A 21,218-nucleotide genomic window follows, 5' to 3' on the forward strand; every position below is an offset into this window, starting at 1 on the left:
TGATAGCGGGAGTAAATATAGAGACAATGGAAAGCCCAAGAACTAAAGAGGCGTGAAAATAGTGGAGGCATAGGCTTTTATTATCTCAGTCACGGCGGCGGCGGCTGACGCGAGGACAAGTATAGAGGCCGCGTCCTGATTTATAAGTGGATTAATAGTTTACTATGCACATAAATTATGAAGTTTACAGCGGTTTAGGAACAAACTATGACTCAACTCTTCTTGCCTCACGCACTTTACCTCAGGGCAGGCAATTTCCGCTGCTTGTTATAGAACCTTCGAGTTAAAAATCATCACATTTTACTTCACCCTCACGGGGTTCTCTACTTTTCATTCTAATGAGAAAAGATGGGTAAGTCGAAAATAGAAATTTCGGCTTCCCAAATTTGGGTGTTTCTCCCCTAACCTGGCACTAATCTGTATTAAAATAGATCTAGTTCATTTAATTGCACATTTTGTTGACGTAAAATCTCTAAATGAGATTATTTCAGTGACATGCAAAGGTATGAGTATTCGCAGAAATTAAGCCCTCTAATTAAAACTCTCTCATGCGAGATGATCGAATGTATATCACTCGTAGCTTTGATTGTATGACCATGATTAAAACCTTTCAATATTATTCATTACAACACATTTTTCTAACGATGCTAGCATGCTCTAAAAATAACATTTGCATGTTTTTGTGGGAACCATAATTTCCACGGTCAGTTAGTTTCTACAGTTTTTCCAAAGTTTTCATTCAAGTTTTTCTTTATTGCCCCTTTTATAAAATGTCTATATGGCACGGAAATATAATTTTCATGATGGAAAATAAAAAGAACAAATCTTGTTAGGCTCACTCATTGTCAGTAGCGTAGACAGGTTTTGGGTGGTGGGGGGTAACCGGAGATTACGGGGACCTTCCGGGTGTATGGAAAACATTCCAGGGAAAAAGGGTTCGGGGATTTTTGATGTTGAAAATATGATTTTTAGGGATGTTAAAGAGTAAATTTATTTTACGAGTATTTATTAAAATAAAATATTTTTTTATTCATTTAGTCTATCTTACTCGATATTTGCGCCTCTTTTAAAGGCTCAAGGTGGGAGTTATAACCCGGAAGCCCCCTCCCCACCGTGGCCTCGACATTAATATATTTGTTCAGTAATATATTTGATAAAGTACGACCCGGGCTTCATAACATAGTTGCATTGCCAGATTTTGTGGAACTGACAAAGTCATAATTATTTATTTATTTAACATTCTTACTCATCTCCCAAGCAGCTATGTAGACCTTCTACAGTCCCTCATTCATCCCATACCTTTACTTGCTCTTAGTAGACCTCTTTGCCGTGAGCTCCGACCTACCTGCCGTGAGAGTGGAATCTTTTTTGGGGGGCTGCTCCTTTCCGCTGAGGGGGGGGGGGGGGGGGGGCGGAGGATTGAGTTGATGCGGTAGCTAGAGTGATGGCTTCCTACCCCGTTGGCTCGGGTTCAAATTCCTGCTGTGGCAGAGAATTTTCGGAGGCCCGAACCCTACTTGAATGATGTGTAGAGGACATTTTAAGCGTTACACTCCGTCCGTCGGATGGGACGTTAAGCCGTGGTCCTCTTGGCGCCTTTCGATAAGAGCAGGCTAATGCCGACGCCGGGTTTCTCTCCATCCTTCCTTCAATACTTTTCCCTTATGGTGAAAATGACCTCAGCCGTTCGTCGCCTCCTCGCAATACCATACCACCATACGAGGTCTTACGAAATAAACTTTTGTGGATTTTTTGGACAATGTCATCAATAGTTTGCATCGTGTATTTATTTAACATTCTTTCCTAATCTTCCGAGCACCTTTTTACTCCTCCTCACGTCATTCCACATCTACACTCGCTGTTACTTAGACCTATTGGCCATGAGCTCCGACCTTCCCGCCGTGAAAGTGGAATCCCCCAGGTTTTCCGGAGGGGCTCCCCCTTGCCGCAGGGGGGCGGCGGTTGTACCCTCGCAGACTGCGGGAGAGGACTCCGCCAAGAACACGCTCCTGCGGCACCTCGTCAACACGCCTAAGCATTCACGGCCTGCACTCCTTCCACACTACATGCGCCTCCTCCCAACAAACCCCTGCACTCTTGCTTCTTCCCCGAGGTCTCCGGACGGTTGCAAGGCGGGACGAATACAAGCACCCCGGCTGTTAGATACCACCCCTAGGGCGTCACTAGGGACTTTTTTTTTCTCTCTGGCGATTTACTTAACGTTCGCCTCCGTCGTTGTCGCAGCGTGGTCCGTGCTGTTTGAAGTACGTCGAGGGGTTTTACGTTTCTTGTTGGGGAGGCGCTATCTGCCACCTGCAAATAGAAATATGAAAACGAGTCTTCCTCACTGAATTGTCCATCTGGAAGTTTATCCCGGCTATTATTTACCATTTCTAATTTAAGTAAGCGATATTTTCATTATCTTCTAACGGCTAACTAATTTTAGCCGTGGCAAACCCTTGGCGAAGAAAGAACAGTATAAAATACCCAGGTGGATCTTAATGATCTAAATTATGTAGGTTCTTGTTAATGAAGTTACGAAAATACATTGCAAAAAATTTTAAAAAATATGTCAATACACGGACCTCTTGTGACTCAATACCGGCTGTATGAATGTAGATCACCGATTCGAAATCGGTGAATCTCTAGATTTAAATGTGAATGACTAAGGTAGTACCATAAGGAGTATATTGAGACGAGTTGGGAACAGAAACAAAATACTCCTCAAGAAACATATTTTGGGGTTGGTTGAGAGTTTTGAATGCCTTATTTCAACATATCATTTCTACATCTCCATAATACCCGCCTCGATTAACGTGTGGCGGGGAGGTTTAGGACACCAACCTTTAAAAAATAAAAATAAAATACTTTCACGAAGTTCCGTCGAGAATTTATTAGAATCGTTTATTGTTCGCGGCTAACATGAATTCCCATATGTATCCGTTCGGCATAATATTGTCGTGTGCCAAAAAGGACCCACGGACTACGTACGTAGCTCTACTCAGATGTTGGGATCTGTCATACCTCAGAGGTGGTTGCAATAAAAAAATACGCGCATGGAATGGAATTTGGAAAGTGTGGGATTTGGATGGTTAGAAACCGAGAAAGTCCGTAATATAACAACCTCTCTCTTAAAGTATCGTTACCATCGGACCTGTAAATATTGTGGGGTTCTGATATGGTGACCTCGGTGTTGCTCTTAAAGATATCCGCTATGAATTGCTCAAAAAATCTAAGCTTAGCGCGCAGCCTCCGAGTCTCCAGCGGCACCAAACCAAATTCGTTTAACATCTGTGTAACGCTTCCTGTTGGCCTGTGGAACTTTTGTCGACTCGCGAAGCTTTCTATTGTAGGTATGTTATAAAGTTCTCAGGTTAAGTCTTTCTGCACCGGATGCCATGTGCTCGCTGCATATTCAAGGTGTGGCTGGACGTGTGCAAAATAGCACCTCTCTTTCACTTAGCTTCTCCTCCGAAAATCTCCCCACAATAGACAAATCCTCTTCTTCTTTAGGGCTCTTCCGCAAATATTCCATTTATGTGTGCCCCATGATGATAGTTTCGAAGAGATCCTAACTCCTAGATAATTCTTTTCATCTGTTCCATTTATGTTTACGCCATATAAAGCATATACATGGGAATGGCTACAAATGCGAACGTTTTTTAAATCCGATGATAAAATTTCAGAGTCAGAGTGATGACTAATTTTGCGAACGAATTCCTATACCCATCCGCTAGGCAAAATATCTTTCATATTTCATGGTTTCAATCGATCTTCAAAATATAGAGCAGTTTTAAGATGATTTTCTTCGCATAGTAAAGTAGTGAATTGTGAGCAGATTCATTATCATGGGGCAAAAGCTATGAATTGTTGTTACATGTATCTGGGAGTTTTTTTTAAATCGAATCGGGTCAATGAAACGACGTTTAACTTCCAGGTAGTACTTCTTATCGACCGTTTCACCTCGTGGCTGGAATTCACGATGCTTAATGCCATTAAAATCGGAGAACACGGTGAGCATAATCTTCACGTTTGACCGTATTGCTCTAGAAGATACAGATATTTGGCTTCATCCGACGGCATTATCTTAACTCCATCCACAAGATATGCATGGGAAGAAGTCCTACGCAAGATATGTACTGCCATGTATTTACGGATATTTAGCATCAGTCACCTTTTTTGCCTTCACTTTTGAACGATATTTAGAGCCGAAGAGAGGATTTTATTTTCATTGATTCCGCGATAGGTGGCAGTTTCGTTTGTAAATAAATATATTTTACTACTTTGAACGAAACGGGACGAAATGAACTAAATTTTTCTTGTTGGACGTTGACTACCATTGTGAGTACATCAAAGAGAACTCAGTCAACTATTTGCATTTCTCATCAATATCATTCAGAAAGACGCTGATGCAATTACCTACTCTTTTCGTTTAACCCGCAGGACACCGGTATAAATGCTTTTTTTGTGTGGTACCTAGTCTAATGGTTTCTTGAAATCTGAAGAGGTGGTGGGGATTATATGCTATCCGATGTTACATAAAGCAAGACGTCTAAATGTTCGGAAAGCAGATGATCGACGTGTTTTTTTTCCTTTAAAATATAGCAATCATCTAGTGAAGCAGTTACAGTGTGTATTCATCACCATTTTCCTCAGTTAGATATATCAGATCGTCGTGTTGGTAGCGTGCATTACCGCGGGGTGATTTTAGTTTTTGTGGTTTATTTTAAGTAAGAGGAACAGTATAAACATTTCCTTACAGGATAAGTTTTAAAATATTTTTATCATGTCTTCGATGTTCATGTACTTCTCTACGCCTCTAAAATTGAAATCTATCTTTCGACCATTTAAAAAATGAAAGAAATGGTAAAATTTAATTGAAAAAAGCTATTTATAGTGAAAATATGTTATTATCTCTATAAAAAATGCAATAAAATGTACCAATGGAATATTTTTCCCGTGACGAGGTGAAGAAGACGACCGTTTCGCCGTTTTCATAGTTTTTCGCGTGTTCTTCTTCACTCTTTCGACCGTAGAAGCTAAACTTGCGTTTAAACAATATTTAATGATTATTTGCTGAATTCGAATAAACAATGAGTGAAACGATACAAGACACGACTCTATGAAATAGCTTCGGCAGAATGTCATACAAATGCTTAAAGTTCAGCATTCTACCTTTATTGCGCCTATAGAGGAGAAGCAGTTAGAGAGCATCACCACTTCCCGGCCATTTGGGTAGAAAATCAGTCGTTACAAACTTTGGGTGATACGAAATTTTTACTCTTTTCTGTCGGGAGGCCGTTTTTCGCTAATGCAAGATTAAAATTACTCATTAGCCGAATAGGTACCTTATGATAGATTAGATAAGGGAGGGGTGAGTACAAAAATTAGTCTCTATTTGAGGTACATATATTCTACTCCATCAGAAAATCTATTTATCCTCTATACTTTCTTAATCGGGGCGGAAGCCTACGTTTTTCACGCGCAATTGAAAGTCTTTTATGGAGTGAATTTATCCCAAGCCTTAGTGCTCGACTCGATGTACGGATAGACGTTGGAAATAAAAACGCAGCGTGTGAGTCTATCCCTTATCCTCCTCCACAATACACCACACACGTACCCAGTCATTCCGACCCATCCAACCGCCCCCTCGTACCTCACACTACTGCCGCGCCATTTGACAAATGTGCGCTGCTGCCAGCATCTCTTGTGGCGAGGTGTTCGGTGGAGGCCGTGGCGTTAGGGCTGCTCCGGTGTGGTAGTGTCGAATGGGTGGCTGGGGGCTGGGAACAAGGGTTGGAGGGATGTACCCCAGGGAGGGGGTCGCCCGGGGGTAAGTCCTCAGGAATAGAGCTCGGAACAAAGAATTGAAGAGTGCTGGAAGGGGTTAAGAGCAAGAAGTTTTTATTGTTAAATGTAGGCGCTGTATCCGAAGGTTCTTCAGTTTTGGTTGAATAGTTTTGGGTTTTCTACATTGAGTTTATATTTATATTGGAGGCTCCACCAGTTCTCCAAGTCCTCCACTCCAAGTCCTAATGTAGACCCGGTCCTCGCAAAGGATATAATAAAAAAGTATCGTTGACAAGAATCGATCGTAGAACTTTGGCATGGAAATCGAGCGACTAACTTTAGGGACACAGTAACACGTATTTATACATCGATTTGAAGGGAATACATTTCAATATTATATGTTTAAAACATTTTTTAAATCATTGGTTATGTAAATGATATTAATATTAATTTATTATGCTTAATTGAATTTATATTGAGCTTCATTTTTAGCAATTAACGATTGAATTTGCTGCATAGCGTATCTCTTGGGGATTAAAACATGTGTTGACATGTATCCTAGCGACTGGAGCGCTGCTATTTATTGCGACAGGTGGAATGAAGATGAATTAAAGATACTGGCGGGGGTTTAGAACAAGGAGTTTTCAAAGTAAAATGTCGGCGCTGAATCTGAAGATAATTAAATTTTGTTCAAATAGGTTTGGGTTCTATCAATGAAAAGTGGAAGAATTTAATGTCTGGTGAAAATAGCTGTACGGTGCTTGAAATTATAAGCGAATGTAAGCGACAAATTTGTCATTTCACATAAAATACATGAGTTGACAGTTACGGCAGTTTTTCCCGACCTCTGGTGCCCAAATTTTGGTGAAAAATCTTCGAAAGTTTTACTTGTTTATTAGTTGTTGCTTAAAAACCTGGTTCAATAACCAGCGAAATGAAAAGTTTTGTTTTCATTTTTGACTTACAAGTACTATAATTGAATAAGGAGCGTAATTTACCGCAGGTTGCCTTAGATGGGATTCTATGTATCCTTTGCTAGCTCACATTTCCAACGTTTCTAGCTTCTTTCTCTACCCCGAAGTCCACTTATCCGCAACTTAAAGTGCCGCACTCCAGATCAGACTCCTCCCTAATCGTTTCTTCAAATTCTTACATAACGGCTCTTTCATTAGCTCTTTCTCATTCACGAAAGCCTACTTTGCTAGCGATTTTTACCGCATTGTCCGTTTTCCCATTTTGTGCTTCCAAAAAAAAAAATAAATAAACATCTACCACCATATCCAACAAGTTTGTGAACACGTACTTTTAACTTGAGCCTCACATTATTATCTCACATGGCTATGAAAAGCCGCAAAACTTTGGTGTTCTTGTGCTTTATTATCTTTCCTTATTCCCTGCACTGTTTACTTTCGTGTAAACCAGTACCTGCAGACTTTTTGCCGAAAAACTAATCAGTGCGTGGTCAATCGCGAATCTCATTGATTTAAAACTCGTTTTTACAACTTAAACTCCTGTCCCTTACTCATCCCATGGCTACAGCAATGTTCTCTCTACATAAAAATTAAAGAGCAAAGGTAAAAAGGCAATGAACAGCCTCAGACCTCGGTCTATTCTTACCCAGCCTTATTCTACGGCTAGTCTCACTTGCATATACTATGCTATTTTTAGATTACGATTGAGTCTCGTATTACTCGAATACACGTCAATTTTTCCGAGAGTTCCAAGTAAATTTACCAAGTTCACTTTATCAAATGCTTTTTCAAAATACACGGAAGATACCACACACATTCTGATTACACTAAAAGCTGAGCAGGAAAACAGGTTGCTATTATTAATATTTAATTTCCAAGGGATTTGAAGTTGTGCTTTAAAATATATTCAATAGATTTCCTTATTGAACTTTCTCCGAGGGTAATTCAGGAAGAAAATTTTTATGCTCAACCGCAGTTGAGACTAACATTTTAAAGCACATGATTTTTATAGCTTCTAGGATTTACTGTCTGCAATAATCTCGTCATAAATTATTATAGTCTTGCGTGAATACTTTTTATTTTTATATGTAAATGTAAACCACTACAATTTACATGCAATATTATTACCAGCATTAGCATTAAATTATTCATCTACATCAATTTCGACGCCGACAGCAATGGTGACCACATCAAAATTGCCGTTTATTTCACTTCATTGCAGCAAGTTTTGAGCGCAAATTTTCTTTTCTCGAATGTTTTCTTAAGCAGTCAACTCGAGGCAGAGGAAAAAAACCTCGTCATTTGAAATAACAAAACTACTAATTCACCTTCCGCCGGTTATATGTGTGGTATAAATTAGCGATCAGTAGTCGAGTTACGTAGAAATGAAATAGTCCCTCTTCAAAATGTTCGATTTCAATGGAGACTGATCTTTGGATGGATTGGTAAATCACGAGAAAGTGTGCTTGTCATCTAGCTCAGGGCCTACGTCAAGGGTTTCGATCGGGTGCTGTGATTGCGATTTTGATAAATCGAGGCTCGGTTACGGTGCACATTCACCATTCATATTCGATCCATCTAACAACAACTACCACAATTCTATCTCTCTAAGGACGGCTGTGACGCGCAGTCTTCGGGAAAACATGCAATTTGTAAAAACGCGTAAGTTATTTGTAAGTAAAATTATAAACATGCGTGATAAAGGGCAGAAGAATTACTTTGAATGATTGATCCTCTTCTTTCTGGCTCAGAGTGTAGATATTTGAATCGTTCGCAATATTGCTCAGCTATAAAAAGGCAAGGTAATAAATTAGACATTGCATCGAGCTATGGCAATGAATGGCGGGCATAACTTCTGGTTAGAAGTAAATTATCGAAGAATATTTCTTCATCAGTGGAATATGTGTGAAGAATAATTCATTCCTATGAAATCTATGATAATATTTCAAGCATTGACTTTATTATTTAAAGTAATGACACAATCCAAATGATGCGCTAAGCAATTATTGCCTAGCATATATCTAACCGCTATAGCGGGCATACATACTTGAATGCTAAAATTCGATCTAGGAATTGGAGGATAGTAATGGCATAATTTAAATGCACCATTTACCTTGAATGCCTATATTTTGACCTAAAGAGAAAAGTAGTGGCAAATGATGTATTTAATTATAAAATATAAAAATGCTGATCCTAAAGTAAGATTTTTCACCTCCGGTAATTTGGTACTCAGTAGGGGCTATAAAAACTTCGTTAGCTAGAACAATAACTTACAAAAATAAACTACCAGCAGTAAAATGAATTTAAAAAAATCATTTAAAAAAGCCAACTACAATACTTAGGTATCCGCAAGTGCTCACCATGCTAGAAAAAATCACCTCAAAGCAACCATAATTTTTATGCTAATTCTAACAACCATAGTTATTAGCATGCCATAATCGAACGAACGATTAAATTAAAACCCACGAACTGATCACTGATCACAAACAACTTTGGTGATCTAAATTTTAAAAAAGAGTTGTGATTAATGCGTGAAAATTGTAGTCACACCGAATCTATTCGAGTTACATGCATCACTTATTACGAATATTTCTCGGGTTTGCAGCCAGATTATTGCTTTTATGCAAGCCGACGTTTCGGGAGACGACTTGTCTCCCATCCTCAAGGCTGTGTTACTTTATCGAAGTCCAATTTCACACAGAAGTATTAGTATTATTATTTGTCCTGGTGAATATTCGTCAGAAGTTTTATTAAAAAAAAATGAAATTAATTAAAAATTAAAATCGTTTATTACATCACTTATTGTTTAGCACGAGGTAAGAAATTTTGAATCTTAATGCTTATTTTTAGTATTATTGCTTCTTGAGGACAAACTTACTCCTGAAAAGTTATCAATTTGATTAGCGTGAATTTTTACTAACAACGAAAGAAAAACATTGTGATTTAATGTGCCATAAACTTAAGCATTCAAACATATAGAAAAAATCGTGGAATTGCATGAAGCAAACGAGGCGTAAATAAGTCTATTGGCAATTAACCTTCTCAAGGAAGGTGCCAGATATTGTTTTGTTTTCTGCTCGTTGTTTCAGTTTTGGGTTGCATCAATTTTCCTGTGGTGCGAGTGTAAACAGGTAAAGATTGATGAAAAAAGGTAGTATACTCCAATCGCATTGTAGAATATAACGTAAATCGCATGTGTCTGCTAGGCTGATAAACTTGCTCAATATCAATCAATGCTAGTGAGCTTTCATTTTCATAATTTCCAATAAATTGCTATGGGAAGAGATACCTTGTGTGCGTCCTTGGTGAAATAGTATTTCTGATGGGGAAGTTATCTCAATGAGGATGATTGCTATTCATACGTTGCAAGCAGAGATTTGCCATCAGAGGAGTTCTTGTCACTCAATCGTAAGGTCATGCGAAAGACAGGTTAGATCATGCTATCACGTTTTATTGTGCGGATAATATTCGAGTAACGTAAAATACGAAGTTATGCAGAATTTAAATAAATTTTTACTATACAAGAACAATTCTAACTTTCATTGTATAGGCTAAATCCTGACAATTGAAATTAAAACGGTATTTATCCTGACCCGAAATTATGCATACACTATCTATGATATAGTTGGACAAAATAGTATTTCCATAGTGATAATTATTTACTTAACAAACGCTATTAAGTGTTTCGGCAAATTAAAAGCACAATGGACTTCACACATTAATTTGAATCCAAAAATGATATTAGTATCACCTAAGTGTTTTAGGGGAACACATAGGTAAGACTAATGTGTTTCAACGCATGTGGCAGCTTACCTATCCTGAAGAGAATAAGTAAAAATTATCACTGCCAATTATTTAAGTGCTAACATTTGGTTCATTAGCCATGAAAATCTAGTGATTTAAAAAGAATGGAAACTTTAACTTAATAGTTATCAATAAATAAAAAAACTCCAATAGATTCACAAGCAATGGTGAGTATTTATAAATTAGGAACGAACGGAATAAATATTTTTATATTAAACGAAAGGAATAAATATTTTTATATTCAACGAAAGGAATAAATATTTTTAAGCATCTCCCGATACAAAATTTCACGAATCCATTATCAATCTAATAAGAAGATGCATAAGTTTGGGGCTTCCTCGGATTTTAATGTCTTTGACCAACTGTTAGATTTGCATGAGATTTTTATGTAACACAAAAGCAGAAGCAAGTCCTTGGTGGTATTCCAATAATAAGACTCGTTGGGAATCCAATTATATTTTCAATCACTTCTTCCCACTTTTGAGCGACAATAATACCACAATCAGCCTTAAGCCGTATCGTTCAAGTTTTTTTTTGGCTAAGAGCTCAGTGAGTGGATTTCCAATATCGCATTTCTACTTGAGTTATTTTGAAAGGGGTTACAGTTGGTAGCACTCGACCTCAGTCATGCATAAAAAAACTCCATTACAAGTTCCCAGTAAGAAATTGCTAAGCGCGCATCACACGGTATTTATTCGCATCGGACATTCATTCCTCACTCTTCTTTACCTTGGAAATAAAAAGAATAAGACTTTGTAAGGTTCCCTTGTATATTTGAATGGGCACGAATGGACAAGACATTTAAATGGTTTTAATAATTATAAAAAATAAATATGTTTAAGTATCTTGCGACGCAAAATTTCACAACTCTTATAACCATAAAATAAGAAGGTGCATTTGCTTGGGAATTCTTTGGAGTAAGGGTATTTTAATATCTTACTATCCCCATTATCTATTATTATACTACCTTATTTAAAGGTCGTGCCCAATTAAATGTACAAGGGAACCTTACAAAGTTTTAGTCTTTTATTTCCAATATGGAGAGGTGTCACAGAGTCAAGCCTGAAGTTATCAATTATACTTCTTTACCTAGTTCAAATTCTGTCTGTAAAATGCTGATCTATAATTTGATGATGACCCAAGGAATTGTTATGAGGTATAACAATTAATTTTGATCCAGATTGGTTTCTGCCATTAATGAGCAATTAAAAAGGAGAAAGTGGAGCAGCATGAAGGAATAGTCATAAATCAAAAGATTTATTAATTAATTACTAATTATTAATTAGTGATCAAAAGCCGAGCTTTAAACCACAACTTTTGTATCATAATGGTCGACGGAAACAAATCTGACCCAAAACAAATATTTTTATGAACATTGTGATTCTTTCCCTTTAATTTTGGAAATAATATTTTCAATGGAAATTAATAAAAATGAAAAAATAAAACGCTATCATAATATTTTTCCAGTCAGACCCATTATATTCATAGTTAGATCAAGTTTTTTTTTTAAATCTCTATTGTCTCAGGCTCAACCTCGTGGAAGTTCATTTTATCGTAAATGAAAAGGAAAATTTGTTATATTCCGTTCATCTGCTTTCATATAGTATCCTCGCAGCGGCATCATCTTCAGGTAAAGGATGGTAGTGGAGCGGTGAGGGGGGTTTTGGGAGATTCTATGTGTGAGCAATTACTTAAATAAATGTGTACCGTTAAATTTTTACGAGTGACAGCAGCATGCGGCAATGGTTCAGGAACTTTGAAGCAGGACGTAGAAACGCTATGATGCAGGTGGTCAGGAAAGGATATGATTGTCAACCAACGATCTTTTTCAGCGGGTGGATCAGGTGATTCGATAAGCTCGTTATTTTACAATTAATTTGTTGAGGCTTTGCCTCCATCTGACTCTCATCCCTTTGCTCACATGAAACGTTGGCTAAGGAGGCAATATTTTAAGATGGACAACAAGGTACAGACCTGTTTAGATAATTGGCTGAAAGTATAGGTGGCCAAATGGCAACCTTCTATAATGGGGGGGGAATTGGATAATAGTTACCATCATGGGCGGAGTTTTGAGGAGGCCTGCCCTCCTATGTTAGACGATAATTTGTCCGAAAAAAGTACAAAACATGTACATTCATAAAAACAAAAAATATCAAAAGTTGAAATGCATTTTATTTTTAGATAAAATTAAGTGGTACTAGCTTAAAATGCTGTTTATAGGCTGATTGAAACATTTTTCATGAACTGTTACGGGCTTACCCGCGTTCTACTAGGGGAGGGGGGATGTTCTATAGCCTCTTAACCCCCGTTAGGATTGCTGTCCCCCAACATAAAGCTCTAAACTTATCCCATGGTTACCATTCCTCGGCAATTGTATAAATCTTTGGTGATTATTTAAAAAAAGTAGGAAGATATTGTAGTAAAAAGTTACAAAAAACATTTTTAAATTTCGCAGTATCTGATTCTATCATCGATCAGACCTTGACAAAAGAACAACCCCCTTGCTTCCTTCGAGGGTAGTTCCATCCCCATCATATCCCCCAATCCTCCGAACATCACCGCGACGCGGCATCCCACGCGGATCCGGCCGTCGGGCGAATTATCATGCGGCTCACGGCGGCAGCGGCCACAAGTTACATAGTTCACCGCTCGCGGTGTATAATCCACCCGCGGGCGGTTGCAACACTCTTTGAGAGTTGGCGAAGTCTATTTTGTGTTTCGGGCGCGGGGAATGAGAAAGAGAAAGAGAGGTGGTGAGTTTTTTTTACTCTTTTCTTCGCTTGTTTTTATTCTTCCGCACGCGGCGCGGCGCTGCTGGGAGGGACGCCTGGTGCTTGCGATTGGACGGTGTGAGTGTGAGGGGTCAGCCCCGGGAATATTAAAGGGGGGAGTGGGGAGGAGGAGGATAAAGGCCGTGGGATGGCAAGAGGTGTGCATGTGGGGAGGGGGGGGGGGTTGGTGGGGGCCAAAGGTGGAGTGGAAGGGGGTGGGAGGTCTTCTTCTTTCTCTCCCCTCCGCCCCACTCCTCCTCCTCCTCCTCGCCCTCTCTCGTCAGGTGTAAGGAGTAGGAATGTGGACGGCAGAATGAGGTCGTAGTTCAAGATGTTGGCGGTGAGGGATTGGGGGTGGGGGTTTGGATGTGCTCGGAGGGGAGGGGAGAAAAGGAGGTGTGGGAAGGGAAGGCAGATATGTGTTTCCTTTTCTTTTCTACCTTTTTCTCAACAGATTATTCTTTTTTTATTGTTATTCTGAGAGCTGGCAGGAGTGTGCAGTGACGAAGTATAGTGGAAGATCGCAGCAATGTCCGGGGGTCAGCCGATAGTAAAAGCAATTGCTCTCACTCATTTCTCCAGCCTGAAATGGTTGGGTTTGTGTTGTATAGGCTTGTTTGAATAGGTTAGGACCGAGCTCACTCCAGATAAAGTGTTAGTATTGGTTTGGTGGTTGAAGGGGAAATAGGTAAAGGGAATGCAATATATGATTTCGTAAATTTATCCGAAACCTAAGCTAAGGACGTGATTAAACATTAGTTCAACTGATTCAGGCGTGATATTGTGGAAGTTCGATGTATCAGTTGTTTCAATTATTACGCATTAAAGTATTACGGAAAAGTCCAACTACCTTTCATTTCAATAGGAATAAAGGTAATTTGAATTATTAGTGAATATTGCTAGTAATAACGAGGCCTCATTGAGCTAATTTTAAGAACATTTCAATTTTCCTCATGGCGATTAAACCATTTTACGTCTTCCAACGAAAGTTGGTAGGGGGAGAGGGATGTTTAATTTAGCGTCGATTTATTTTTTGTTATCGGTATGAGTATTGGTAGGAGTGCACAGCAGAGGATAGTACACGAGGAACATAGCGCCAAAGGCTAGGTGAGGATGGTAAAGGAATGGATAAAAAATTAATTTAAAGGTGCTGGGAGACGTTCCCGTCTTAATCTGCCGGGCTGCAATTCACAGGGTAGGTGCCTGGAGGGGTGTGCCATCTTTATCTGGATCCAAACTCCAAGTCGAATCAATCGAATCTCGATAGGTGACGCCAGCCACAAACCTGAAAAACAGGAGACATATTATCTATCACTATCTTTGCGACATGGTAAAGTTTTCATTCTAATTTCAAGCTTAATGCCGGATCTGAAAATACGATTCCATTAGAAATAAAAATTTGATTTCTGGTAGAGAATGATTTAGAATGAATACTAGATACTGAAAATAAAATTGTAAATAGGTTCATAAATCGTTTAGAAGAGGAAGTTTCAGACAGCTTATCCAAGTATTCGTTGTTTTGTCAAGCTTTCTTAAGCTATCTTCCAGTGTGGAAGTCTACATTTTACTAATTTTTAAATAAAAACTAGCATAAAAAATACTTCAGGGCAACGAGGTTTTTTAGGCAAGCAATCTGAAGGATTATACACTAACAGTCAATGTAAAAATCTCACGCCTTTAAAGAAAAGTAGGTATACAAAAGTACAATTTACTTTGATCTTAACGCAGATTGACTATAAATTGCTCTCCAATAATACAAAACATTCATAATACATTCACAAGCAAACTACAACATGCTATTACATAGCTTCATTATGATACATGATATATACGTGATAAATAATACAGCACACTCTCTGTAATCCGGCCTTGCGGTAATCCGACACGTCCAGTAATCCGACGTGCAGGCCTGGTTAACTCCCCTCTGCATATATATAACATCGCCAGTTTATAAATTAAAGATTTTTCAATGCATAGTAAGTATTAACTTTATTATTATGCATGTAGGTGTTGGTCAGTTCATAATTTGCATGAAGTTTTGTTCACATGACCCACTGAATCGGGAAAAGAAATGTTCTTTGTAGTCTCAGTGGTATCCAAGGTTAATTCTGCCTTTATCGACCAGTGTTGTTATTAACAATTCGGTTATCTTCCTTGACTCACACCCTAAGCAGTAGGTAGAGTTGGCGTCACTGGATGTATTTAACCCATTATGACCAAATGTTTCTTCTAAGCAACAACCAAACTTACACTTTTCAGCTTTACGTAGTAGTAGAGTAGATTTACGTAAACTGCGTGTTCTTTTGTGATGTAAAGTTAAATGGTGAAATACTTAGCTACCACAATAATTATGAATATGTAGAATATTTACACATTTTTAAAATGAAAAGTCTTGAAATTCAATTTTTCCCAGAAGCAGCTCCGGGTAAGAAAGGGCTAGTTGTAAAATTATACCTTAAAAATCTTTTTGTGCATTTAGCTTGTTTCCTGTACGTTTCCAATAATCCGTTGTTTTCGATAATCGGGCTGGCTATGCCAGGGCTGCATATATGTCGGTTTAACTAGATCGCACTATAAATTGTGTGCATTACGAGTAGAGACTGTAAGTGATTTTTCCATCGGGGATGTTTGCCTACCTTGAGCATTTATCTACCTTCACTCACCCCCAAAGCAGTAGGTAGAGTTAGCGTCACTATATGTATTTAATTGTATATCTTAAAAGCTTTTTTTTTTGCATTCTGCTTATTTTCTGTACGTTTCTAATAATCCAGCGTTTTCGATAATTCGGCAATGCCAAAGCTGCATATCAATGGCTAAGTTCTAACAACACGTATATAAAAAATATCAACTTTTCAGGAAAGCAAAAGAAACGATTTATATTTTTAATTGTGCACTGAAATTAAAAATCAGAAGTTCATGAAACTGAACAACAAGCATACATTTGCAAATAAAGAGTTGTCTTTTACTTGAATTTTATTTTTTTTAATGTCATTGCACTTTAAGATACATGTCTCAAACCGGCCAAATGTTGAGATTACTTGTAGTTAGCAATTAGCCATCGATATGTTTCGGATTACTTACACCGCACTGTGTAAGAATCGTGTGCCTCCCGAGTTGAAAATATCGGTGATTTTTCCATTTGGGGATGCTTACCGTCAAAGGCTTGGGAAGGAATGGAGATCTGAAGGGGGAACGGAGTGGATGGGTGATGTTCCCCGTGGGGAAGTTTTCGGCCGATGAGGACGGAAGGGGGGAGGCGAGGGAGTTTAGTCAAACCTCCCGAGGTGGCCGGGAACGGTTGCGCGGGGGATGGGGTTGAAGTCTCTCGGGCGTAAGAGAGCGAGGCAGCATGACGAGCAGGAATGGAGTATCTCATCCCTTCCATCTTAATTTTTCAGCTAAATTGTTCTTGAAAGAGGGAAAGAGTGAAATATTGTGCGTACTAAATCCGTATTGACATTGACGAATCCGAAAGAGCCTCTGGAGAAAAGGAGGAGGGTCGGTGGTGTGGGGGTCTCTCTCTGAGCGAGAATATCTCCCGCCGACCGGCCGCGCGTCTCACTCGGGACCCGGCCGCGAGATGGGGCACCCGTCGCGAAATGTACCCCACCTATCCACCGCCTCCCGAACCTATCCCCCTCCCCCCACTTGCCCTATCCCCTTGAAATTCTCCCAACACTTTCCCCGACAGGGGGCCCTAGCTCGGATTGCTTGCCGCCTCAAACTCCTCCTTCAGTCCCCCACGAAAACGTCAATTCCCTTCCCCTCTTTCCTAACCCCCCGCGGAGAACCAAGGTGAGTTTTCTTCTCGGATGCCGATAGAAGGGCGGTTATGGGAAAAATCAATTCGTTAGCAACGATTAATCAACGGTCGATGCATTTCAATGGGCGAGAGAAAGGAGGAAAAAGTGTGCGAGTTTGGGAGGTCGAGATCTCTCCGCAGGAAAAGGAGGATTGGAGGATGTCCTTCTGCCTTATGCTCGTTCTACACGGATAAAATATCTGTGAACTACCCTGAGACCCACCGCGAGTCGCTTATCGGGGGATCTGAGGTCAGAATCCATCAATAATGAGGTTGAAAGGGTGCTAGGATGTACAATCGAAAGGTGAAAAATATGTCTACTGAGTGTAGTACATTGTATTTCGTCAACTATCACGGTCCATATCCCTTAAATATAAGAAATAATTTTCATTTGCATCTGCATCTACGCACTACCCCGCAAGCAGCATCAATAGGTGTGTGGCGGGGGATGTTTGGACACCAGCCGTTAACACACAAAAATGATATGCTCAAACGAAATTACACCTAGCATTTATTAGTCTTTTAATGTGCGGGATAAATACGAATTCCCATATCTATCCGTTCGGCAAAATATCTCTCTTATTTTATCGTTTTTTCCGTACGTAGAAATGTGGTAGGGTTCTAATATGATGATCTCCGTGTCGCTCTTAAAGATATCCATTCTTAATTGCTCAAGCAATCTAAGCCTAGTGCCCAGCCTCTGAGTCTCTAGCGGCTCCCAACATAATGCGTCGCCAATAGCAGTTTTGACAAATCTAGTTGCTTTCCTTTGTCGTTTATTAAATTCACGGATTAAGTCTTTCTGCACCGGATACCGTATGCTCCATGCATATTCATACTGTTGCCTGACGAGTGTTCAATAGCATTCTCTTTTACTTTCTCGTCCGAAAATCTTCCCACTGCACACTTCATGAACCCTAATGTCTTCAGGGCTCTGTCTCAAACATCTCTGCCATAAATTTTATGACCTATCTCCTTGTTAAATATCATATAGAGGTATTTACTTGATTTTTTATAATTTTGTAATTACTTAAGTTTTTTTGTCTAATGGAGATACAACAAAGTAATTGTAATTTTATTGTAGTTGTGTGCAAGATGCCTCATTCCATACGCACGGGGATTGTTTAATTCTTTCTAGTTACAGTTAAAAATAACTATCCTTTGTATTCATAAATAAAAAAGGCATTATAAAAAAGGCATTATTGTTTAAAGTTGGGCCCGGAATGTATTTTTTTTTATGCCGCATATGGATTTAAGACATTTTTCATTACAAGTATATTTTCGAATGTACAAGAAGTAAATTATTGGATGCATAATGTTCATATAACCATTTATAGTCATTAATTAGAGTGATTATTCCCCCTTTTCAGAAGAAACATTTTATGAAGACGGTGTTTAGAAATGTTAAAAGTACCATAGCAATAATAATGATGCCAAAAAATACATGTTTGGGTGCAATATCTTTATTTATTTAATTTCTTTAACCTGATAAATTGGTAAATCAGGATTTCGTGGATTTTTAACTTGTTTAGCATAGTTTACAGCTATGCAGCAAAATATTTTGGACCAATTTAGACCGAAGATACTTGAATTTTACTAACAACGTCTATGTTGGTTATACGGGAACATTGCGGACCTCTATGAAAATTATTTCTTCATTGAAAGCGTCATAAAAGTATAGATAGCGAAAATTGTTTCCATTATTCATGTAGTATCTTGTACATGCATGCTAATGAATCATTCAGCCCCATACCTGAGTAATTTACGGCAGCAGGAATATTTAATTGGTTTGCTACAAAAATAATACATCCCTTCAATCACCTCAAAGGAACCTTGTGAGGTGATTGAACCCACCTCACCTTATCCGGTGGGAAACCCGAAATAACTTCAACTTATAAGATGGGCTACCGTAATAATCGGTGTTTTTGTGATAAAATCTGGAATGGATCTTTACGTTGATATTTTAGTATATTCCATTTATGTTTTTCTGGTTCAAATCAGTAAGAAAGCCAATGTTGGTCTGAATCATGTATATTCTAGCTCATGCAAAACTTAGTCCGCCATCTGCGAACGATGGAAGCAGCGATTATGAAACTCACATCGAAGACATGTGAGATGAATAGGTGAACGCCTGAGGCATGGGGCTCTGGCATTATCCTATTATACTCGCTAGAGTTGAACCGGAAGATCCATCATCAATCAAACAAACGTCAAAGAATGGCTTCTAGAGTAAAATTAAACTTTGATGATTTGATAATCAGCAGCCAACAGTGAGCGACAGAGAAAAGATAGATTTTCCTTAGACTCCGAGCCATGGAATATCTTTTAATTTTTCAGACTCTCTAATCATGTCAATTTGTAAAGGTCAATGAGTGAAAAAAATACGAATGCAAAGACTGCATTTTTGTCCCGGCAAACAATAATTTACTGCCAGAGTTAAGTTCAAAATGCTATCATGCAGGAGGGTCTTAATGTCACGCATTGAAAACATTTAATTTTTCTCCTTTGTTACTAACTTAAATTTGGTTGCGTAATAAAGTATTTCTATTTAAATGTTTACGGATCCCTCTGTAGAATTCCTTCATCTTAGACCTTATAAGATAGATTTGGCGCAGAATTTAAATGAACCCTTTTTATCCCTGTATCCCTGGTTACATTTTTTTCCGGTCTTTGCCAAAGTAATAGTAACACCTATCGCTCTTCTGAGTAAGCAAGAAAATGTCAGTGACCAAAAATATAAAAATAAAACTTAGCGGTAAAATATTGAGAAAGAGTTTTCAAAAAAAAGAGAACATACACCTTTGGGAGATTTATTCTCTTTATTGCCGAATATAACACCCATAATTAACAAGGCGGGAAGGGATGCAAATACTCTCCTCTCGATGGTGCAAGAATGATTAATCGCCGGCAATTTTTTTCCGTCGCGTCGTGGAGATTTGAGAACTTTTTTTCCCAGACAATGTGAAACTTAGTTGCTCCTATACTTAGCACCCAAAAAATATTGTCGGCATATCTTCAATAACGCGGCAGCCGGATTGAATCATCCTCTTCGGAACGAAATCCGACGCCTAACGATGCTCTTTTTATTCGTACTTTATTTACGCTTCCCATTATTACACATATACTGGAGAATGTGATATTTGAGAACTACACTGTAGATTTTACAGTGGGTATCACCATTATTTCGATGTTTGGGATCGAAATAAACTATTATCTGACGCTGTTTCATCTATTAAAATTTCCACGAAGATACCGTAAATAGTCTTGAAAAATTATATCGAACTAAATTAGTTGTGATATACCAAAATTAATCTTATTTTCAAAGACTACGGTGGATAAGTGGAAAAAAACTTATTCTCGAAATTACTGCCTAAGAAGATATTGAATGAAGTGAAGCATCGCATCGCTGTTGACGTTTTAGTCTTACTTTTCAGGCTAATTTGGCTTTAGGGAAAACTGATACATTCTCAATCAGTCCATTATATCCAGCGAAGTTGATCTCCAAATTTCTTCTCGTAAGAAAAGGAGTCCTAGACACGGTTTAGTACCTCTAAAATAGTTTCAATAGAGCAATTCATCATAACTTTTTTAAATGAAGAAATATATTTAATACTGTGTAAATCAAAATGGAAACCCAATTCAACTCTCGCAAATTTGATTGTGATGGAAAATAGAAAAAAATACTGCAATGACACTATATTTTCGCTCTAATTATCACTTTTCTGTATTAACACACGCATCATAATTTAATCTTGTATGTCTTCAGTTGAGTTTTTTTGTTTCTCAAGTCCCTCCTGTTTTACTACATCACTTATGGTTTTAATAGAAACTCTTATTCAAATTCAAGCGGAATATCTCTTAACCAAAAGCAATTGGTATCAGTTACTGTTACGATTATAAGTACTGTAGCTCCTCGGTGCGTAAAATAATACACATTATCTTTTTCCATATTATCAAGTAAATGTCAACCTCAATTAGAATTTATATCTCTCACTTTTATCATCATTTCTGGATGTAGAACATAAAATTACATGTTTAAAGATACAAAGGACCGGTAGCACAGATTATACCATTGACGGC

This window comes from Ischnura elegans, chromosome 8 (assembly GCF_921293095.1).
Source record: "Ischnura elegans chromosome 8, ioIscEleg1.1, whole genome shotgun sequence".
Taxonomy (NCBI): Eukaryota; Metazoa; Arthropoda; class Insecta; order Odonata; family Coenagrionidae; genus Ischnura; species Ischnura elegans.